Genomic DNA, 24044 nt, shown 5'->3' on the forward strand with positions numbered 1-24044 from the left:
AGTTCATGCTTTCTTCAGTACCTGTGAACCTGTAACTTTTCACATGATAAATGATCAGATAAGTTAAATTTATCGACCGTCAGCTAATTAAGCTATGCTACTGTCAACAATGATGTGTTTATTGTCTAAGAAATCATGGTTTCTGGGCCCTATGAATGAAAATAATGATTAAACTATTTACATTTATATTTGGTATTAACACATAATAACACACACACATTTTAATTGTAAAAATCATTACCAAATTGTTGTGGAGATATGGAAAACTGCATTTACCAAGAAATAATTGATATTTTCTAAAATAATGTAATAATAATGACTTTTTTTATAAAAAAACATTGAGAGTCTTTACTAAAAACAAACAAAAAAAGGCCAAATGTATCCATATGGGCCAAAGTATGTGGGAATAGTGCTCATTTTAATTTAGGTAGACCAGAAAGTTAAAAACACAGAAAAATGGCTGAGATTTTAAGAGGTAAAAGCACCTGGTTTAACCCTGGGGTAAGATGACAACATTTGAAGTATGATATATTTAATGTAATATTTTGTAGCCTGGTGTGTGTGTAATCATGGTTTAAGATGACAGCATTGAAAATAAAAGGAAATTTCAGACTTCATATTGACGTTACATATTTTATATGTCAGGGATTCCTGTTCTTTGTAGAAAACTCATCTTCAGGACAGTTTATGTCATGGCCATGTTTATTACCACAGTAATATAGTTTATGCGTAGCTTGTTAAATTATTGTTACACACTTAACATACAGGTGTCTTTTAGATTGCAAAAGGTAGTAGTCTTTTTCTGTTTTTCATTTCAGAAAATGTATGCATATCCCTCTTTTCAACGGCAATCGGCAACATCAAGCCGACTCCTCATGGCACCTTCGGCGGAGGCGAGGCGCCTTGAAAATGTGGAGTCTGGAAGGGCCAAACCTAAGGAGGAGGTGCTGTCAGAGACCAGTACTTTTGTCAGCACAAACGGTGGAGACCCCAGTGACCAGTTTTCAGTACTGGCTCACTGCAAACTTCAGTTTGGGAACTACCAGGGCCAGAGATTTAGATGGCTCCTGGAAAACTCTCTGGGGTATGCCGTGTATTTGGTGCTCAGCATTTCCAATGAGACGGCGCAGACAACACCCCTGTCAGAAAATAAACAACTGTTCCTACAGTACTCTTCTCAAATTAGAGAGATGGCAGAAGAAGTGGAGAAGTATCAGAGGAAGCAGGAAATGCAGGCAGAAGCCCGGGCAACTGGAGACAAGGGCTGCTTGATGGTGGAGTTTGGTGACTTCCAGGGCCGGTCCATGAAAGATGTTTATGAGGACCAGAGCAAGGAGGCTCAAGCCCTCATCAGGTACCTCGTTAAGGCAGATGCCAGGCCCAAAACCAACATGGCCATTTTCAAGACATATGTCCTGAAAAGACGGGCTTCTGCTGTGGGCACCAGCGTACGTCAGCCTGCACCTTACGCTGCAACCTCCAGTGCTTCTGCAACCACTGCACCTCCACCTGCAGCTATCCAAACTGGTGTACAGAAGACCGCAACTGTGAAAGCGCTGTTGGCACGTGGCAAAAATTTGTCGCCTTCACAGCTGGCGAAAAAACTCACGTCACCAGTTAAACCCTGTGAGTAGGAGTGTGAATATAGAATTTTACCTACAGCATTTCTACATATATTAATTTATCATTATGGCAAACTTGTCAACTTGCCGTTTCCAGATCCATTATTGCAGTCCACTTTACCTCCTCCAGCAGCAGAACCCCCAGCCAAACATTTGCCCCCCATGCAGCTTTTCGCTACTGGTAAGTAAGCACCATCTTACATATGTTTGTCTCTGTGTATTGTTCACAATGATAGTTTTAACATTTGTGCTCCAGGCAAGTCCGTTCCCACTGCTGAAGATGAAGATGAGGAGCTGGTATTTGCTGCATCACAATGTGAAGCACAGCTAAATACAGGTGTGGCATATGACACAAATGCACATATTACAAGAATGTTTTGTGAAAACACACTGAGAAGCGTTATTTCTTGGGGGAAAATAATCAACATTTTAAAATATGTTTTGTTTACAATACAGAATTATATCATATCATGCCTCAAGCGGGATGCTTTCTTTGAGTGCACTTCTTCAAAACCGTAACCCAAGGTGTCAGTGTATTTATTTGCGTTTCCGAACTTACCCGTTGTTAGATAATCACCAGATAACTTTTTCACACCGCTTGCTCTTCTCACACACTCTTCAGCTCTCCCTGAGCAGACAGGATGGTGGAGATTCATTGTTCTAATGATTAGAGGAACAGTTTTTCCTTACTCTATCTGTGTGTATGCTTCATGTCCGTGGGCTTCGTTGCTTTACACTTAATTCATCACACCACATTTTCCTTCCTCCATTCCATCTGATCCTCATTCTCCTTAAATTAATATAGTGTATGCTGCTTTCTTTGCTTCCTTAACACTAGTACACTTTCTTCACTCTCGTTCCTAAATATAACATAATAATTATGAATACTTGTCCAAAAATTGTGCTTTGCAGGCTGTTTGTGCGCTGCATTTATGGCATATTACTATCAAATGCAACTGTCATCCTTATTGATTTTTTTTTACTATTCACTCAGAGGACTGTGCAGGTCCATCTCCATCAGTGGAAACTGCCAAGGCACCAGCTCCTTCACATCACCAGCCACCAGCTGAGCTTCCAAGTCACTGGAAAGATCAACTTCCACCTTTCCAGCATGAGTGGATCCGGAACACACTATTTAAGGCCAACCCACGAACCGGCAAGTCAGAACTAGTGTCCCAGCTGAAACTTTGGTGGTTTCCTCCTCAGCCCCCTTTAATAAACACTCAGCCCCCTGCCTCACCTGACCTCTTCTTCTGTCGGCCCCTTTTCTTATGGATGCCGCTGAAGATGTGGTTATTTCCTCTTGTCTGTGTTCGCCCAGACTGTGGTAAGCACAGACTAACAGCGGCAGGAATTTACCGTACCGTGCGTAAGGTCTTGGACATCGACGGGTGGTATGACCTTGCCACTGAGTATCTGGAGTGCATCGCTGCAAAAATAAATATCCTGCCTGGTCTGAGGACATCCTAGGACAGCTGGATATGGGCCACCGCAGTCAGTTTCCAGCTTTGCTGACATAGAGGTAATTCATAATGACAATCATTCATTATTAGGTGCTTTTATATGGGTTATTTTTTACCAACTAAAGCATTTGCATGATTATACTGTTGTTTCCTTAGATACTCATGTGACAACCGGGTGCTGAGGATGATGAGGGAGAGGACACTGGGCAACAGTGTGACTCAGCTTTACAGGAAGCTGATGGAACAGCACAGTGAGGCATGGACACAGCGTGTCTTGCAGTACCTGACTGCCTGCGAACCATTCACAAGGTCCTCCCTTGTGCAGCCTCCTGTGTTTGCTGATCCTCCACTTTTACCTGCCCTGCCTAAACCTAAGTGGCTGTTAGCCGTGTATGCCAGGGATGTTCTGGGGCGACTGCACGAGGTCAAGGCCAAATTAACATCTGTCTTTGGCTGTGTTCTCAAGATGGATTCGACAAAAAAGGTATCAAAGCCCTGTTTATATCCAGAAATTTGCCAGATATGGATATGTGTGTGATGTGCGTACATAAAGAGCACATCTTTTATTTTTCCCAATAGGTCACAAAGAAACTTGCCGGTGCTGCTTCAGGAACAGCTGCCTGGTGCACAAATGTCGGAAATGAACACGGCCAGGTCCTTGTCTCTGTGCTGACAGCTGCCGAGGGACATGGACTGGACTCCATGGCAGCTGGTCTGATGAAACGCTACCGAGAGGCAGGAGAGGCAGCCCCAAAAGTGATGTACGTGGACAGGGACTGCTGCAGTCAGTATGGCCAATCGCGGGTGAAGATCATGTTTTCGGAGTGGGATGAGCTTGTAGTGCGCCTCGACATCTGGCACTTCATGCGGCGATTTGCTGCAGGTGTCACGACAGAGGCTCATCCACTCTACGGGATCTTCATGGCACGTCTGTCCACGTGCATCTTTCAGTGGGATCCAGAGGATGTGGCTGCTCTTCGCTCTGCAAAAGAGAGTGACCTGGCGGCAAAGAAGACTGGCCACATCTCAGAAAAGGCGGTCAGTGCTCGCATTACCCGGAGGGAGTTGGCACTGCACTGCCGGAGGAGGACCAGGGGGGTGGAGGAGACCGCCAGATTGATTGGGTCACTGATTGATCAGTTTGACAGTGCGGATGGGAAGGACACCCTGGGAGTTCCTCTGCTGGACCACGAACGGATCCAGCAGATATGGAAGGAACAGCGCAAGCACGTCCAGTGTATACAAGACCCAGAGGACTTTCCGCTGTTCATGAAGACAGGGACACTGAAGAAAGGCAGCGTGGAGCTGTGCTGCTACAGGTGTGCTCGTGGCTCTACCTCCTTGGAGTCGTTCCACCTCCACCTGAACCGTTTTATTCCAGGTATTACATGCATATGGATTATTATTTTTCTGTAGAAAATATAAGCACTGTAACTGCTTCCATCACTTTAAAGTAATGCCGCATTAATAAATGTCACACTCTACATTACAATTACTTTTTAATGTCATTAGCATTGACAAAGCTGTCTTGACTAACAAGTCACTAGTAATACAGGAATAAGTGACAATCATTTTTAATTTAGTTACACAACTCTATTAAATGTAGTATACAAGTTACTTCAGAGCACCTTATGTGTAGTACATATATTGTACATATGTGACATATAAAACCCTTTTTTATATATTTTTTAATATTATTTAACTTTTAGGAACCAGTGCCAGCGATGCGCATTTTCAGGCCTATCTCCTTGAGGGCTTGATGCGTTGGAATGATGACCGAATGGAAGATGCCATAAAACGGGCGTCCTCCATTCGGACATATGGCAGTGCCATGAGAGAGGCTGTGGACCGGCTTAGCCGAACAGTCTTTAGGAAGCCCTGGGATGAGCGCTATCGCCCTCCTGGAGCATATACAGGTAAGAAATTTATTTTGTTCTTTTGCAATATTCTATTAAGTTATCTATTTAGCCTCCAATGTACTTGATAAATTATTAAGAGCACTTTTTCTCTTTTTTTATTATTTTATTATTGTAGGTGAATTGCTGGGAATCGAGTACCTTTACAGCCAGACTGGCAAAACACTGACTCCAGTGCTCCAGAACCCAGAGGAGGAAGACCGGCTGGTGGAGGAGGTTGATGATCAGGACCTGCTAGATGAGGGGTTTGAGCAAGAGAGCATGGAGGACATCACAGTTCCAGTGCTGTATGAGGATGACCCCTGCCGTGATCTCAGAAACAGCCCCTCATCTTTGCCTCTGCCTCAGTCCCCAGCATTACTGGCTGAGCCGTCCACATCATCTGGAGGAGAGGGACAGCATCTCGCCCCTGCCTCTTCAGTGCTGTCACAGCCATCTGACACTGGAAGCAGTGTCTCCGTCGAGGCTCAGGTAAGACACTCTAAGGGCTTTATTTTGTTTCAGTCTCGTTTTATTCCAAATACACTACAAGCAAGGTGTTTTTTTTTAAGCCTGCATTTATTTGATTCAAAATACAACAAAAGCAGTAATATTTTGAAATATGTTTACTATTTAAAATAACTGCTATCCATTTGAATATATTTAAAAAGGTAATTCAGTCTTGTGATTTCAATGCTGAATTTTAGCATCATTACTCAGGGCACACGATTCTTCAGAAATCATTCCAATTTGCTGCTAAAAAAAACCAGGTGCCGGGTGCTATATTATTATTATTATTATTAGGTTAAAAATAGCTCCTAGAGATTTTTTGTTTAGGTTTCTTTGATGAATAGAAAGTTCAGTATATATTGTAACATTATAAATGTCTTTATCATCTATTTAATGCGTCCTTGCTAAATAAAAGTATTAATTTCTATAATTTAATACTAAATATATAATGATTTAAATGTTCTGACTCCACACTTTTGGATGGTATAGTGTATAATGTTAAAAAAGCTTTTTATTACAGATAAACTCTTATCTTGGATCCTTCTATTCATCAAAGAATCTTGAACAAAATGTACACAACTGTTCTAAATATTGATAATAATATCAATAAAAAAAGGTTTCTAGAACAACAAATCAGGATATCTGAATGATTTCTGAAGATCATGTGACACTGAAGACTGGAGGAATGATGCTGAAAATACAGCTGTGCATCACAGAAATAACTTACACTTTAAACTATATTCAAATAGAAAGCATTTTTATTTTAAATAGTAAAATTATTTCACAATATAATGGCTTTTGTTGTATTTGAATAAAATAAATGCAGGCTTGTTGAGCAGAATTCTTTAAAAAATGTAAAAAAATATTTCTGTTCAAAGGCTTTTGACTGAAAGTGTATATTAACACTAATCTGCATTTACTAGGGAGCAGTCATTGGACCTGATGGCATCGCTGGGTGGGACAAGGTCCAGGATCTGGCTGGTTTCCTGGTGGGTCTTCGTGAGGCTCCTTACCTGACCGACCTGCAGGTGACAGAGGCCATCCAGCTGTGGACAGCTCTCCCTGACGTTGATAAACAGCGGGTCAACTATCAGCCTCGACATCAGCCTCAGCTGACACATGGGCGCTTTAAGGCACCGAAGCGGTCCGGAGTCACACCGGGTGTGGAGAGTGTGAAACGGTGTCTGATTGGACATCCTGGGGGTCCAGCACAGTGGCCCAGCACCAGCCGCTTGGTTGAGGCCATTTGTATGAAGCTGTGTGCTTTACACAAGTCACCGACCAAGAAGGCTGGAGTTTGCACCCCCAGGTGGTCTAAAATCCTTTCAGATTACCACCACATCCGAGACCTGGTGCTTAACAGTCGAAGGCTGATGGATGAAACAATGATCCAGCTGTTTGAGCTGAACCAGAGGACACTCATTCAGTGGTAAGCAAGGCACATTATTTGGTTCCAGGGAACTGAATACTTCTGTACACACACACACACACACATATATATATATATATGTATATATATATATATATATATATATATATATTTTACAAGTAATTTACTTTCAGGTTTCAACGGCAGCAGAAGAATCAGGAAATGAGTGTCCTCGCCCAGGGACTGACTCCATCTGACCCAATTGATGTGGCTGATACGCAGCTTCCTCTGCCCAGGGAAAAATTGGATGACGTGCCATCAACATCAGGCCCAAAACATCAATTTATCCTTCCGCCAAATCGAGAAGGACAGGCTCCAATTCTGCGACCGGGTCGCCGGCCCACTTCTGCCAAAAGGGAGTGCCCTATCGCACCCGTCCCCACAGCAGCAGGAGTTGTGCAGCCCATTTCAGCACCTGGGTCACTGTTAGGCACACTAGTCCTTAACCCAGACATGACTGTGTCGATGGTGATTCCATCTTCTGGTGCTTTGACATCCGGTCCAGGCCCAGCTCTGCCTGCTTTTGCATTTTTAGGTCAATTAAGAGGCCAACTTGCATTCGTTAGCCTTTCACACTGTCTCGAGGACTTTGATTGCTTCCACATTAGTTCATGTTCCTTCTTTTGTTGATGCTGAAATAGCTCTTTTTCTTGGCTTAGGGCAAGAAGGCTCGTTGGTCTAGGGGTATGATTCTCGCTTTGGGTGCGAGAGGTCCCGGGTTCAAATCCTGGACGAGCCCTTGTTCAGGTTAAAACGTTAAGCTTTATTGTCTCATTGCATTCACAAACATTATGGCAGGTTTTTTCCAATCAGGCAGACACGGAGGGCTAAGTTAGCTCAGCTGGTTAGAGCATGGTGCTATAACGCCAAGGTCGTGGGTTCGATCCCCCTACTGGCCAGCTGTTTTTATTGTCTGGGGGCTCATCTCTGATCTGCTCTTCAGCTCCGACAAAGAGTAGGGTGATCTCACTGAAATCCCTGCTTGCTAAGCAGAGGTTTGTTGTAGCCAAAATAGCTCAGTTGGGAGAGCGTTAGACTGAAGATCTAAAGGTCCCTGGTTGATTCCGGGTTTCGGCAACATTTCCCACACTTTTCCCTTTTTTGAGGAGGGCCATTGACCAAAAATCACTGGGTTCCAACCTCTCTGTATAACTGCTTCCCCACTGCCAGAGAGCTATCTGTTTCCAAGTTGGTCTCCAACCAAGCAGTTTCGGTTCCATGGTGTAATAGCACTCTGGTCTTTGAATCCAGCGATCTGAGTTCGAATCTCGGTGGAGCCTGTGTGCTTTCTTGCCGCAGGAAAAGATAAAACAGCACTAGTTTGGCGATGGTGCCAGTGTTTGTAGCCCTGTGAGCAACAGCTGCACCAGTTAAGGTTCCATGGTGTAATGGTTAGCACTCTGGACTCTGAATCCAGTGATTTGAGTTCAAATCTCGGTGGGACCTATTTTGCAACCAGTTTGCGCAGGACAATGTCTGAAATACTTTTCGGCACCTTTTAGTCCAAAAAAATTAACTAACGTAGAGAGTGTGGCCGCATTGCAGCGATGCTCAGTCTGTCTCTTTAGGGCAGTGGTTCTCAAACCTGTCCTGGAGGCACCCCTGCCCTGCACATTTTTATTGTCTCCCTTATTAGACACACCCAAATAAGGTCTCGCGGTCTCTACTAATGAGCTGATGATTTGAAACAGGTGTGTTAGATGAGGGAAACATTCAAAATGTGAAGGGCAGGGGTGCCTCCAGGACAGGTTTGAAAACCACTGCTTTAGGGAACTGTGCGTACAATGGCACTGTTTTGCAAGCAATTTGCACAGGACCATGTCTGAAATACTTTTTGGCAGCTGTGAGCCCAAAAAAAGCTAACGTCGGAGTGTAACAGCATTGCGTCAATGCTCAGTCGGTCTCTTTAGGGCAATGGTTTTCAAACCTTTCCTGGAGGCACCCCTGCCCTGAACATTTTGTATGTCTCCCTTATTAGACACACCCAAATCAGGTCTTGCAGTCTCTACTAATGAGCTGATGATTTGAAACAGGTGTGTTAGATGAGGGGAAATACGAAATGTGCAGGGCAGGGATGCCTCCAGGACAGGATTGAAATCCACTGATCTAGGGATGTGTGAGTAAAAGGGCAGGAGCCAACTTGGAGAATGCGGGCATCGATCCCGCTACCTTTCGAATGCTAAGCGAGCGCTCTACCATTTCAGCTAATTCCCCTGGCCTTTCAAGAATGACGAGCATAGCTGGGAATGACGGGTTTGATGCAAAGAGGCTGTCCCTCCTCTGGGCTTGCTCCTTTGCACTGGCCGAGATTATGTTGTCGAATTAACAAAGAGATTAAGCTTTTGTATTTAAGGACCTTCGCGGTCTTGTTACGCCAGTATGCATGTGTATGGATTCTTGTATTATGTAGGCTACCTTGGAACACTCGGATCATGCAGACAACTTCTCACCTCTTTTGCTCACACTGACTTAAAGTCTAAGGAAGCGGTTCTCAATTCTAGTCCTCGCTCCCACCAGGTCTGCATGTTTTGCATGTCTCTCTTTGTTAGCACACCTGATTCGGGTTGAAACGTGAAGCTTTATTGTCTCATTGCATTCACAAACATTATAGCTGGTTTTTTTCAATCAGGCAGACACTAATGGCTAAGCCAGGCCGGTTAGCTCAGCTGATTAGTGCGTGCTGCTAATAACGCCAAGGTCGTGGGTTCGATCCCCGTACTGGCCAGCTGTTTTTATTGTCTGGGGGCTCATCTCTGCTCTGCTCTTCAGCTCCTACAAAGAGTAGGGTGATCTCACTGAAACCACTGCTTGCTAAGCAGTGGTTTGTTGTAGCCAAAATAGCTCAGTTGGGAGAGTGTACACTGAAGATCTAAAGGTCCCTGGTTCGATCCCGGGTTTCGGCAACATCTCCCGCACTTTTCCCTTTTTTGAGGCGGGCCATTGACCAAAAATCACTGGGTTCCAACCTCTCTGTATAACTGCTTCCCCACTGCCAGAGAGCTATCTGTTTCCAAGTTGGTCTCCAACCAAGCAGTTTCGGTTCCATGGTGTAATAGCACTCTGGTCTTTGAATCCAGCGATCTGAGTTCGAATCTCGGTGGAGCCTGTGTGCTTTCTTGCCGCAGGAAAAGATAAAACAGCACTAGTTTGGCGATGGTGCCAGTGTTTGTAGCCCTGTGAGCAACAGCTGCACCAGTTAAGGTTCCATGGTGTAATGGTTAGCACTCTGGACTCTGAATCCAGTGATCCGAGTTCAAATCTCGGTGGGACCTATTTTGCCACCAGTTTGCGCAGGACAATGTCTGAAATACTTTTCGGCACATTTTAGTCCAAAAAAATTAACTAACGTAGAGAGTGTGGCCGCATTGCATCGATGCTCAGTCTGTCTCTTTAGGGCAGTGGTTCTCAAACCTGTCCTGGAGGCACCCCTGCCAGGCACATTTTTATTGTCTCCCTTATTGGACACACCCAAATAAGGTCTCGCGGTCTCTACTAATGAGCTGATGATTTGAAACAGGTGTGTTAGATGAGGGAAACATTCAAAATTTGGAGGGCAGGGGTGCCTCCAGGACAGGTTTGAAAACCACTGCTTTAGGGAACTGTGCGTAAAATGGCACTGTTTTGCAACCAATTTGCACAGGACCATGTCTGAAATACTTTTTGGCAGCTGTGAGCCCAAAAAAAGCTGACGTGGGAGTGTGGCAGCATTGCGTCAACGCTCAGTCGGTCTCTTTAGGGCAATGGTTTTCAAACCTTTCCTGGAGGCACCACTGCCCTGAACATTTTGTATGTCTCCCTTATTAGACACACCCAAATCAGGTCTTGCAGTCTCTACTAATGAGCTGATGATTTGAAACAGGTGTGTTAGATGAGGGGAAATGCGAATTGTGCAGGGCAGGGATGCCTCCAGGACAGGATTGAAAACCACTGATCTAGGGATGTGTGAGTAAAAGGGCAGGAGCCAACTTGGAGAATGCAGGCATCGATCCCGCTACCTCTCGCATGCTAAGCGAGCGCTCTACCATTTGAGCTAATTCCCCTGGCCTTTCAAGAATGACGAGCATAGCTGGGAATGACGGGTTTGATGCAAAGAGGCTGTCCCTCCTCTGGGCTTGCTCCTTTGCACTGGCCGAGATTATGTTGTCAAATTAACAAAGAGATTAAGCTTTTGTGTTTAAGGACCTTCTCGGTCTTGTTACGCCAGTATGCATGTGTATGGATTCTTGTATTATGTAGGCTACCTTGGAACACTCGGATCATGCAGACAACTTCTCACCTCTTTTGCTCACACTGACTTAAAGTCTAAGGAAGCGGTTCTCAATTCTAGTCCTCGCTCCCCCCAGGTCTGCATGTTTTGCATGTCTCTCTTTGTTAGCACACCTGATTCTGGTTGAAACGTGAAGCTTTATTGTCTCATTGCATTCACAAACATTATAGCTGTTTTTTTTCAATCAGGCAGACACTAATGGCTAAGCCAGGCCGGTTAGCTCAGCTGATTAGTGCGTGGTGCTAATTACGCCAAGGTCGCGGGTTCGATCCCCGTACTGGTCAGCTGTTTTTATTGTCTGGGGGCTCATCTCTGCTCTGCTCTTCAGCTCCGACAAAGAGTAGGGTGATCTCACTGAAATCCCTGCTTGCTAAGCAGAGGTTTGTTGTAGCCGAAATAGCTCAGTTGGGAGAGTGTTAGACTGAAGATCTAAAGGTCCCTGGCTCGATCCCGGGTTTTGGCAACATCTCCCACACTTTTCCCTTTTTTGAGGCGGGCCATTGACCAAAAATCACTGGGTTCCAACCTCTCTGTATAACTGCTTCCCCACAGCCAGAGAGCTATCTGTTTCCAAGTTGGCCTCCAACCAAGCAGTTTTGGTTCCATGGTGTAATAGTCAGCACTCTGGGCTTTGAATCCAGCGATCTGAGTTCGAATCTCGGTGGAGCCTGTGTGATTTCTTGCCGCAGGAAAAGATAAAACAGCACTAGTTTGGAGATGGTGCCAGTGTTTGTGGCCCTGTGAGCAACAGCTGCACCAGTTAAGGTTCCATGGTGTAATGGTTAGCACTCTGGACTCTGAATCAAGTGATCCATCTTCAAATCTCGGTGGGACCTATTTTGCCACCAGTTTGCGCAGGACAATGTCTGAAATACTTTTCAGTCCAAAAAAATTAACTAACGTAAAGAGTGTGGACGCATTGCACCGATGCTCAGTCTGTCTCTTTAGGGCAGTGGTTCTCAAACCTGTCCTGGAGGCACCCCTGCCCTGCACATTTTTATTGTCTCCCTTATTAGACACACCCAAATAAGGTCTCGCGGTCTCTACTAATGAGCTGATGATTTGAAACAGGTGTGTTAGATGAGGGAAACATTCAAAATGTGAAGGGCAGGGGTGCCTCCAGGACAGGTTTGAAAACCACTGCTTTAGGGAACTGTGCGTAAAATGGCACTGTTTTGCAACCAATTTGCACAGGACCATGTCTGAAATACTTTTTGGCAGCTGTGAGCCCAAAAAAAGCTAACGTGGTAGTGTGGCAGCATTGCGTCAACGCTCAGTCGGTCTCTTTAGGGCAATGGTTTTCAAACCTTTCCTGGAGGCACCACTGCCCTGAACATTTTGTATGTCTCCCTTATTAGACACACCCAAATCAGGTTTTGCAGTCTCTACTAATGAGCTGATGATTTGAAACAGGTGTGTTAGATGAGGGGAAATGCGAATTGTGCAGGGCAGGGATGCCTCCAGGACAGGATTGAAAACCACTGATCTAGGGATGTGTGAGTAAAAGGGCAGGAGCCAACTTGGAGAATGCAGGCATCGATCCCGCTACCTCTCGCATGCTAAGCGAGCGCTCTACCATTTGAGCTAATTCCCCTGGCCTTTCAAGAATGACGAGCATAGCTGGGAATGACGGGTTTGAGGCAAAAAGGCTGTCCCTCCTCTGGGCTTGCTCCTTTGCACTGGCCGAGATTATGTTGTCAAATTAACAAAGAGATTAAGCTTTTGTGTTTAAGGACCTTCTCGGTCTTGTTACGCCAGTATGCATGTGTATGGATTCTTGTATTATGTAGGCTACCTTGGAACACTCGGATCATGCAGACAACTTCTCAAGTCTTTTGCTCACACTGACTTAAAGTCTAAGGAAGCGGTTCTCAATTCTAGTCCTCGCTCCCCCCAGGTCTGCATGTTTTGCATGTCTCTCTTTGTTAGCACACCTGATTCTGATAATCAGCTCATTAGAAGTGAGATCCTAGTGATTGACATGGTCCCTACACAGTGTTCATTGCTCCCCACTCCCTGAGCAGGGGAAATCTGTCAAAGTATACTTCACTTTGGAACATTGGTTCACGGATTTGTGCTGCGCAACTTCTTCACACATGGAGAAGTTTGACATCATTTACCTCTGTATACCTCGATACACCACTGTATTACTCACTATAAATTGAACGTATATATTCGCTTTGAACTTGAATCACGGAGGGATGTCATGTGATGTCCAGTTCTCAGGGCACTTACGTTCGAATGGAACAAATGTCTGAAGCTATACGAGAAACTTACAAAATGTGAAGAGCAGGGGGCGCGAGGACTGGAATTGAGACCCGCTGGTCTAAGTGACATCTGACCGTTTCAGCTGTCCTCCCTAACATCCCTCTACATGTTAGATACAGCCCCATTTTTAGGTCAATTAAGAGGCCAACTTGCATTCGTTAGCCTTTCACACTGTCTCGAGGACATTGATTGCTTCCACGTTAGTTCATGTTCCTTCTTTTGTTGATGCTGAAATAGCTATTTTTTCCTGGCTTTGGGCTAGAAGGCTCGTTGGTCTAGGTGTATGATTCTCGCTTTGGGTGCAAGAGGTCCCGGGTTCAAATCCCGGACGACCCCTAGTTTAGGTTAAAACGTGAAGCTTTATTGTCTCATTGCATTCACAAACATTATGGCAGGTTTTTCCAATCAGGCAGACACGGATGGCTAAGCCAGGCCGGTTAGCTCAGCTGGTTAGAGCGTGGTGCTAATAACGCCAAGGTCGTGGGTTCGATCCCCGTACTGGCCAGCTGTTTTTATTGTCTGGGGGCTCATCTTTGCTTTGCTCTTCATCTCCGACAAAGAGTAGGGTGATCTCACTGAAATCACTGCTTGCTAAGCAGAGGTTTGTTGTAGCCAAAATAGCTCAGTTGGGAGAGCGTTAGACTGAAGATCTAAAGGTCCCCTGTTCGATCCCGGGTTTCGGCAACATCTCCCGCACTTTTCCCTTTTTTGAGGCGGGCCATTGACCAAAAATCACTGGGTTCCAACCTCTCTGTATAACTGTTCCCCACAACCAGAGAGCTATCTGTTTCCAAGTTGGCCTCCAACCAAGCAGTTTCAGTTCCATGGTGTAATGGTCAGCACTCTGGGCTTTGAATCCAGCGATCTGAGTTCGAATCTCGGTGGAGCCTGTGTGCTTTCTTGCCGCAGGAAAAGATAAAACAGCACTAGTTTGGCGATGGTGCCAGTGTTTGTGGCCATGTGAGCAACAGCTGCACCAGATAAGGTTCCATGGTGTAATGGTTAGCACTCTGGACTCTGAATCCAGTGATCTGAGTTCAAATCTTGGTGGGACCTATTTTGCCACCAGTTTGCGCAGGACAATGTCTGAAATACTTTTCGGCACCTTTTAGTCCAAAAAAATTAACTAACGTAGAGAGTGTGGCCGCATTGCATCGATGCTCAGTCTGTCTCTTTAGGGCAGTGGTTCTCAAACCTGTCTTGGAGGCACCCCTGCCAGGCACATTTTTATTGTCTCCCTTATTAGACACACCCAAATAAGGTCTCGCGGTCTCTACTAATGAGCTGATGATTTGAAACAGGTCTGTTAGATGAGGGAAACATTCAAAATTTGGAGGGCAGGGGTGCCTCCAGGACAGGTTTGAAAACCACTGCTTTAGGGAACTGTGCGTAAAATGGCACTGTTTTGCAACCAATTTGCACAGGACCATGTCTGAAATACTTTTTGGCAGCTGTGAGCCCAAAAAAAGCTAACGTGGGAGTGTGGCAGCATTGCGTCAACGCTCAGTCAGTCTCTTTAGGGCAATGGTTTTCAAACCTTTCCTGGAGGCACCCCTGCCCTGAACATTTTGTATGTCTCCCTTATTAGACACACCCAAATCAGGTCTTGCAGTCTCTACTAATGAGCTGATGATTTGAAACAGGTTTGTTAGATGAGGGGAAATGCGAAATGTGCAGGGCAGGGATGCCTCCAGGACAGGATTGAAAACCACTCCTCTAGGGATGTGTGAGTAAAAGGGCAGGAGCCAACTTGGAGAATGCGGGCATCGATCCCGCTACCTCTCGCATGCTAAGCGAGCGCTCTACCATTTGAGCTAATTCCCCTGGCCTTTCAAGAATGACGAGCATAGCTGGGAATGACGGGTTTGATGCAAAGAGGCTGTCCCTCCTCTGGGCTTGCTCCTTTGCACTGGCCGAGATTATGTTGTCGAATTAACAAAGAGATTAAGCTTTTGTGTTTAAGGACCTTCTCGGTCTTGTTACGCCAGTATGCATGTGTATGGATTCTTGTATTATGTAGGCTACCTTGGAACACTCGGATCATGCAGACAACTTCTCACCTCTTTTGCTCACACTGACTTAAAGTCTAAGGAAGCGGTTCTCAATTCTAGTCCTCGTTCCCCCCAGGTCTGCATGTTTTGCATGTCTCTCTTTGTTAGCACACCTGATTCGCATAATCAGCTCATTAGAAGTGAGCTCCTAGTGATTGACATGGTCCATACACAGTGTTCATTGCTCCCCACTCCCTGAGCAGGGGAAATCCGTCAAAGTATACTTCACTTTGGAACATTGGTTCACGGATTTGTGCTGCGCAACTTCTTCACACATGGAGAAGTGTGACATCATTTACCTCTGTATACCTCGATACACCACTGTATTACTCACTATGAATTGAACGTATACATACGCTTTGAACTTGAATCATGGAGGGATGTCATGTGATGTCCAGTTCTCAGGGCACTTACGTTCGAATGGAACAAATGTCTGAAGCTATACGAGAAACTTACAAAATGTGAAGAGCAGGGGGCGCGAGGACTGGAATCGAGACCCGCTGGTCTAAGTGACATCTGACCGTTTCAGCTGTCCTCCCTAACATCCCTCTACATGTTAGATACAGCCCCATTTTTAGGTCAATTAAGAGGCCAACTTGCACACTGCCTTTCACACTGTCTCGAGGACTTTGATTGCTTCCACGTTAGTTCATGTTCCTTCTTTTGTTGATGCTGAAATAGCTCTTTTTTCCTGGCTTTGGGCAAGAAGGCTCGTTGGTCTAGGGGTATGATTCTTGCTTTGGGTGCGAGAGCATTCACAAACATTATGGCAGGTTTTTTTTCCAATCAGGCAGACATGGATGGCTAAGCCAGGCTGGTTAGTTCAGCTGGATAGAGCGTGGTGCTAATAACGCCAAGGTCGCGGGTTCGATCCCCGTACTTGCCATCTGTTTTTATTGTCTGGGGGCTCATCTCTGCTCTGCTCTTCAGCTCTGACAAAGAGTAGGGTGATCTCACTGAAATCACTGCTTGCTAAGCAGAGGTTTGTTGTAGCCGAAATAGCTCAGTTGGGAGAGCATTAGACTAAAGGTCCCTGGTTCGATCCCGGGTCTCGGCAACATCTCCCACACTTTTCCCTTTTTTGAGGCGGGCCATTGACCAAAAATCACTGGGTTCCAACCTCTCTGTATAACTGCTTCCCCACAGCCAGAGAGCTATCTGTTTCCAAGTTGGCCTCCAACCAAGCAGTTTCGGTTCCATGGTGTAATGGTCAGCACTCTGGGTTTTGAATCCAGCGATCTGAGTTCGAATCTCGGTGGAGCCTGTGTGCTTTCTTGCCACAGGAAAAGATAAAACAGCACTAGTTTGGCGATGGTGCCAGTGTTTGTGGCCCTGTGAGCAACAGCTACACCAGTTAAGGTTCCATGTTGTAATGGTTAGCACTCTGGACTCTGAATCCAGTGATCCGAGTTCAAATCTCGGTGGGACCTATTTTGCCACCAGTTTGCGCAGGACAATGTCTGAAATACTTTTCGGCACCTTTTAGTCCAAAAAAATTAACTAACGTAGAGAGTGTGGCCGCATTGCATCGATGCTCAGTCTGTCTCTTTAGGGCAGTGGTTCTCAAACCTGTCCTGGAGGCACCCCTGCCCTGCACATTTTTATTGTCTCCCTTATTAGACACACCCAAATAAGGTCTCGCGGTCTCTACTAATGAGCTGATGATTTGAATCAGGTGTGTTAGATGAGGGAAACATTCAAAATGTGAAGGGCAGGGGTGCCTCCAGGACAGGGCTGGAGGTGTGGAGTGATGATGGAAGGAAGTAGCGTAGATTCCGGAAGTGATCCGGAAATGGAGGATGTGGATAGTGGAGGCGGCGAGAATGGAAGTAGTAAGTGGAGTGTAGTAGAAAATCGGAAAAGAAAGAAACAATCTTCAGAATCGGGTAGTGAGAAAGGAAATCTCCAGACTAGAAGAAGGAAAGAGGAATATAAGGTATTGTTGAAGTTTGTTGACTCGGTAAATGCGATTAATCCGTTGAAGCTGACGAAAACATTGAAAGAAATGACAGGGACAGTTGAAAGCATTACGACTTTGAGGGATGGCAATCTGTTGTTGTTTTGTAAAGACAGTAGGCAGCAAAAATCAGCTCTGGGTATAAAATCGATGATTGGACATAAGGTGTTGTGCTCGATACCGGAAGAAAAGAATTGGGTTAGAGGTGTTGTAACAGGGATTCCGACAGATGTCACGGAGGAGAAGATTAAAAGAAATATCACGGGAGCAGCAGTAAAGTTTGTTAAACGGCTCAAGTGTGTTAGAAATAACGAGAAGATGGACAGCCTCTCAGTAATGATAAACTTTGATGAAAATAAAATGCCAGAGAAAGTTTATTTAGGATTTGTAAGATATGCAGTAAGACCATACGTTCCTCCGCCGCTAAGATGTTATAAGTGTCAAAAATTCGGTCATGTAGCGGCAGTATGCAGAGGTAAGCAGAGATGTGCGCGGTGTGGAGGTGAACATGAGTACGGCAAATGTGGGCAAGGTGTAAATCCTAAATGCTGCAACTGTGGTGGGGATCATAGTGCAGGATACGGTGGTTGTCAGGTACGGAAAAAGGCAGTCAAGGTTCAAAATGTTAGAACGACAGAAGGAATAACATACGCTGAGGCATTGAAGAAAGTAAACCAGATTCCTAAAACAAATGAAACTATGAATGAAGAAATTCATTCAAAACAACAGAGTAAAGAACAAAGAGATGAAAAGGTAGTAGTGGATGATAAGGTGGCATTTGTAACATTTATCGCTGAAGTAGTGAACTGTTCAGCTCAAACTGAAAGCAGGACTGAAAGAATCAAAATCATTATCAGAGCTGCAGAAAAGTACTTGGATCTGGGGAATGTTGCTGTTGACATGATAAATGAAAGGCTCAAGATTCCAACATTAAATAGTCAAGCAGTAAATAGTCAGACAACATGTGGTGGATCTTAATGGTGTTATATATCTTGCAATGGAATGCAAGAAGTTTGATTGCAAATGGACAGGAGTTTAAGAAATTTATAGCAGACCAAGAGAAAGGCCCAGATATTATATGTATACAGGAAACTTGGCTTAAGTCACAATATAACTTTCTAATACATGGATATACTACTATTCGGAGGGATAGACAACAAGGGAATGGAGGTGGAGTAGCTACCTTTATAAAGCAAGGAATTGGGTATAAAACAGGTAGATGGGGAAGTAGAAGTTGTGGTGGTGGAAATATGGGAAGGATCAAGGTGTATTAGAATAATCAATTTTTACAATCCATGTGATAGGTTAAGCAAGGATATTCTAGAAAGTATAGGAGGAAATGAAAGTCAAAAAACGGTGTGGTGTGGTGATTTTAACGCTCATAGTTCAATATGGGGAAGCGCAAAAACAGATTATAATGGTAAGATCATTGAAGATATGCTAGATTGGGGAAGATTAGTGTGCATTAATGATGGAAGTCATACTAGAATTGATTTGAATAAGGGAAGGCATTCGGTATTAGACTTGACAATAGTATCTGAAAGTTTAGCGAGTAAATGTGAATGGAAAGTACTAAAACAAAGTACAGTAGGAAGTGATCATTTTCCTATTTGCAGTAAAGTTGGAGTAGTAGTCAGCGGATTGGGATAAGTATAAGGAGTTATGTGGAAGCAAAATGAAGGACATTAGTAAATGTATAGAATATGTTGATGTTTTTAATAATGAAATATGCAAGGTTCTTCAGAGTACAGCTGTAGAAGTAATAGGTAAGAGGAAGGCAGGCAGCAATAAGAAAGTTATGCCATGGTGGAACGAGCAGTGTAGTGAGGCAACAAAAAGGAGAAATAAAGCACTCAAATAGGTAAGAAGGTCACTTAATTATAATGATTTAATAAGTTATAAAAGGGCACAAGCTATAGTGAGAAGAGTCATTCGGACGTCTAAAAGAAATTATTGGAGGGAATTTTGTAATAGAATAGGGGAAGACATTGAAATAAGTGAGTTATGGAATATGATACGAAAGATGGGAGGGATACAAAGAGATTACAACATACCTGTATTAGAATATAATAATAGACAAATTATATCTGAAAGCGGTAAAGCAGAGGTATTTGCAGAAACATTCATTAAAATTCATAGTAATTCGAATTTATCAGAGGATGCGAGGAAAACTAGGGACCAGATACTAAGTAAATATCCTCATTTATTGGAGGAAAAGGGACTTTCAGGAAGTACAATGGATTCAGAGTTTACTTTGTACGAATTGAAAAAAAGCGCTTGCAGGGGTTAAGCAAACATCTCCAGGCAGAGATGACATTTGTTATGAGATGGTAAAACATTTATCAGAGACAGCATTAGAGACAATTTTGAGGCTTTTTAATAAGGTTTGGGAGTTAGGAAAGTTAAAAAATGACTGGAAGCATGGTGTCATAGTGCCAATTCCAAAACCAGGCAAAGATCATACACAGCCAAATAATTATAGACCTATAGCTTTAACGTCTAATCTATGCAAAATAATGGAGCGTATGGTCATGAGTAGATTAGTATATGTCATTGAAAGGGATAATATTTTATCACCTTATCAAAGTGGATTTAGGAAAGGACGTAATACAATGGACTCAGTACTGTGCCTGGAATCTGAAATAAGAAAGGCTCAGGTAAATAAGGAAGCTTTAGTTGGGGTATTTTTTGATGTTGAAAAAGCTTATGACATGATGTGGAAAGAGGGACTTTTAATTAAGCTAGAAAAAATGGAAATTAAAGGAAGAATGTATAACTGGATCAAGGATTTCCTGTTTAACAGAACTATACAAGTAAGAGTAAGTACTGCTTTTTCTCAGATACACACAATAGAGAATGGAACACCTCATGGAAGCGTTAGTAGTCCAATTATGTTTAATATTATGATTAACGACATCTTTACAAAGGTTGATAGGTGCATTGGAAGATCTTTATATGCGGATGATGGAGCACTGTGGAAAAGAGGGCGTAATGTAAAGTATGTGGAAAGATGTTTGCAGAATGCCGTTAAAATGGTAGAAAATTGGGCAAATGAATGGGGATTTCGGTTTTCAGTAGATAAAACTCAGGTAATTTGTTTTGCAAAAAGGAAAAGTAACCCTACCATTAACATCAGATTGTATGGACAAGAAGTGAAGCAAACAGCAGTTGTGAGGTTTCTGGGTATATGGATGTATTTGAAATTGAATTTTAGTATGCATATCCAGAAACCGGTTGACAAATGCAAAAAAGCATTAAATTTCATGAGGTGTTTAGCAGGAGTTGATTGGGGAGCATGTCGCCAGTCTCTTAAAATAATATATTGTGCTCTAATAAGATCAGCAATAGATTATGGCAGTATGGTATATTGCACTGCATCCAAAACACAACTCGTAAAAATAGAGGCAATTCAGTCACAAGTTTTGCGAGTTTGTTGTGGAGCGTTTAGATCCTCTCCAATAACAGCAGTGTAAGTAGAGATGGGTGTAATGCCTCAAGTAATTCGTAGGCTCAAGTTAAAGATGAGGTATTTTATAAGTATAAAGGGACACTTGGACAGTCACCCAGTTAAAATGGTGTTGGAGGATTGTTGGGAATATGGACATAAAAAGTTATCAAGTTTTGGATGGAAGGCCAGTGAGGAAGCCCGGAGAATGGGATTAAGTGACTTCAATGTTGCTCCTACTGTGGCTAGGTCAGCAATTCCTCCTTGGCTTTTCCCAATGCCTTTGATTGATACTCAATTGCTTAAAGAAAAGCATAACAATACAAATGGATTAGGAAATTTTAATATACAGCAATACATTGATCAAACTTATTATAGTGCAGTTCAAATATACACTGATGGTTCAAAAGATCCAGAATTTGGGAAAACAGCAGTAGCGGTATATATTCCACTTTTTAACATTAGAATAGCAAAAAGAATATCAGATTATCTTTCAGTATTCACTGCAGAAATTATTGCAATATGTCTAGCACTTCAGTGGATAGAAGAAATCCAACCAACAAGGGTAGTGATATGTACAGATTCTTTATCCGCACTAAATAGCTTGGAAAGTGGAACATCATCAGCAAGGCAAGACATGATAAATGAAGTAATGCAGAGTCTTTACAGAACAAGACAGTATGGACTTCTGGTAAATCTTGTATGGGATCCATCGCATATGGGTGTGAAAGGAAATGAGGAGGCTGATAATCAGGCTAAACAGGCATTAAACCATTCACAAATTGACATTGAAGTGGCATTAAGTAAAACAGAAATTAAAGTGATAATAGCTAAACAAATACAGGAAATTTGGCAGAAAGAATGGAATGAAGGACATTTTTACTGCATTCAAGGAAAAGTTGGGTCAGAGAGAAAAAGATTCGGAAACAGGAAAGAGGATGTTTTAATAACAAGAATGCGTATTGGACATTTTTTTTTAAATCAAAGCTTACAAAGAATTGGTAAACATGAGAATGGAAATTGTGACAAATGTGGGTTAGTTGAAAATATAGAGCATGTCCTTTTAGAATGCCAAGCTTATGAAAGAGAGCGGTCCCAGTTAAGACATGCTTTAAGAAGTGTAGGAATCAATGAGTTGACACTTCAGGTTCTCCTAGGACAAGGTGCGAAACAATCAAGAGTTTATCATGAGTTATTTATATTTTTAAAGGAAACAGGATTATTTAATAGGATTTAAAACTCCATTATGTGTAAATTTTATATGGATATATATATATAATTTTTTTTTTTTTTTTTTAAAGAGTAGATCTAGTTTAAACTTCCTTTCCAAATATGCGCTTCACACTCCATTTCAGTAGGTGGCGGGAATGCACCTTTTAAGTTGGTTTGCCAACCGCCATTAAATCCTAGAAGAAGAAGAAGAAGCCTCCAGGACAGGTTTGAAAACCACTGCTTTAGGGAACTGTGCGTAAAATGGCACTGTTTTGCAACCAATTTGCACAGGACCATGTCTGAAATACTTTTTGGCACCTGTGAGCCCAAAAAAAGCTAACGTGGGAGTGTGGCAGCATTGCGTCAACGCTCAGTCAGTCTCTTTAGGGCAATGGTTTTCAAACCTTTCCTGGAGGCACCCCTGCCTAAGGATGGCTGAAGCGAAACAGTCGTTCCGAAGCTTTGCGAGATCCCGAAGCGCAGATGTGTCGAAACACTGATCCGAAGCGTGATTCGAAACACCCATGTCACGTGACTATGACCAAACGAAGCCTCGAAGTGTTTCACTAATTGTTTCATCAGGTGTGGTCCGCCGAATCAGTGTTTGATTGGAACGGTCGGGAACAGACCACACAATCGCACATCTGTATAAAAGTGAAATAAACGCATTTTGACCTCGTGGGTTTTTGTGAGAGGAGTTTGACTTTGAGATAGCGGATTTTTGGTGATATAGTGACATAGTGCGATTTGATTAGTTATAGGCAATTTAGACTTACATTTAAATTTACACAACACATTGACTGAGAGGCTAGAGACAGACAGAGTATACATATAGTGACACATTAATAGATACATAGATATAAATATATATAGACAGCTAGATTAATAGATAGATACATATATAAATACATATATTATAGATAGATACATATATAGATAGATTATAGATACATATATAGATACATAGATTATAGATACATATCTAGATACATAGATCGATTCATATATAGATAGATAGATTTGGATAGATAGATAAAATGGAAGCTCCCCAGAAGAGATGCCGTACATCTGTGGTGTGGGAGCATTTCCATTTAGAAACCCCAAATAAAGTGAGATGTGTGTATTGTGATCGGCAGCTAGCCTACTGCAACAATACATCATCCATGATGCGCCATTTGAGGAGCAGTCATCCTGCCTTTTTGCAGGGTGCAGAGGATGGCATTCCCCCTGTACCTAGGCCTGCTACTGACACTGCTGGGCCATCTAAGCAAGGTATGCATTGTTTGGGATATAATTATAATTGAAATATAATTACAACCTTTTGGGACACTGTTTATAAAGTTTATAAGTTATATAAAGCACTGATTATATACACTGGAAGGTTTCCAAATAATGAACCAGTAGGCTATACTTTTAATAGATGTGCACTAATTGAAGCTGTATTTTTCCAATGTATTTGTCTGAAAGTATGTTTTGTCTTCTCTTTTAAAAGTCAGACAGAGGGAATTGGATGAGGCTCTTATAAACATGGTGGTGAAGGATCTGCAGCCCTTCACCATCGTGGACGATGAGGGATTCAGGGCATTTGTGAACAAGCTTGATCCAAGCTATGTCCTCCCATCCCGGAAGGTGCTTAAAATAATGGTCAGCGAAAAGTACAACAAAGCAAAGGAGAAGACAATGGAGGACCTACAAAAGGCAGCAAAAAAGCAGCTGCAAAGCAAAGGACAAGCTTGTGGAGATGCAGAGCTTGATGGGAAGACCAACTCTGAAACTGATACAGGAGGTTGACACGAGATGGAACAGCACATTTGACATGCTACAGCGCTTGTATGACCAACGTGAACCAGTGCCTGCTGCACTTTCCAACTTTAACAATGATACTGCTCCCCTGACAAGTATTGATTATGACATTATTGAACAAT

General features: G+C 43.2%; 8 non-coding genes across 8 annotated transcripts; 7 read left to right on the forward strand and 1 right to left on the reverse strand.

Moving 5' to 3' along the window:
• The first annotated feature begins 7586 nt into the window (after window positions 1-7586).
• trnap-ugg (transfer RNA proline (anticodon UGG)) lies at window positions 7587-7658 on the forward strand. Its single transcript has one exon. It is a non-coding gene; the product is annotated as a tRNA-Pro (tRNA).
• A 2461-nt stretch (window positions 7659-10119) lies between these two features.
• trnaq-cug (transfer RNA glutamine (anticodon CUG)) lies at window positions 10120-10191 on the forward strand. Its single transcript has one exon. It is a non-coding gene; the product is annotated as a tRNA-Gln (tRNA).
• Window positions 10192-11576: 1385 nt separating this feature from the next.
• trnaf-gaa (transfer RNA phenylalanine (anticodon GAA)) lies at window positions 11577-11649 on the forward strand. Its single transcript has one exon. It is a non-coding gene; the product is annotated as a tRNA-Phe (tRNA).
• A 2236-nt stretch (window positions 11650-13885) lies between these two features.
• trnai-aau (transfer RNA isoleucine (anticodon AAU)) lies at window positions 13886-13959 on the forward strand. Its single transcript has one exon. It is a non-coding gene; the product is annotated as a tRNA-Ile (tRNA).
• A 106-nt stretch (window positions 13960-14065) lies between these two features.
• trnaf-gaa (transfer RNA phenylalanine (anticodon GAA)) lies at window positions 14066-14138 on the forward strand. The gene has a single exon. It is a non-coding gene; the product is annotated as a tRNA-Phe (tRNA).
• A 1067-nt stretch (window positions 14139-15205) lies between these two features.
• Window positions 15206-15278, reverse strand: trnaa-agc (transfer RNA alanine (anticodon AGC)). The gene has a single exon. It is a non-coding gene; the product is annotated as a tRNA-Ala (tRNA).
• A 1039-nt stretch (window positions 15279-16317) lies between these two features.
• trnai-aau (transfer RNA isoleucine (anticodon AAU)) lies at window positions 16318-16391 on the forward strand. The gene has a single exon. It is a non-coding gene; the product is annotated as a tRNA-Ile (tRNA).
• A 306-nt stretch (window positions 16392-16697) lies between these two features.
• Window positions 16698-16769, forward strand: trnaq-uug (transfer RNA glutamine (anticodon UUG)). The gene has a single exon. It is a non-coding gene; the product is annotated as a tRNA-Gln (tRNA).
• The last annotated feature ends 7275 nt before the right edge of the window (window positions 16770-24044 follow it).

This window comes from Carassius carassius, chromosome 8, assembly GCF_963082965.1.
Source record: "Carassius carassius chromosome 8, fCarCar2.1, whole genome shotgun sequence".
Lineage (NCBI taxonomy): Eukaryota > Metazoa > Chordata > Actinopteri > Cypriniformes > Cyprinidae > Carassius > Carassius carassius.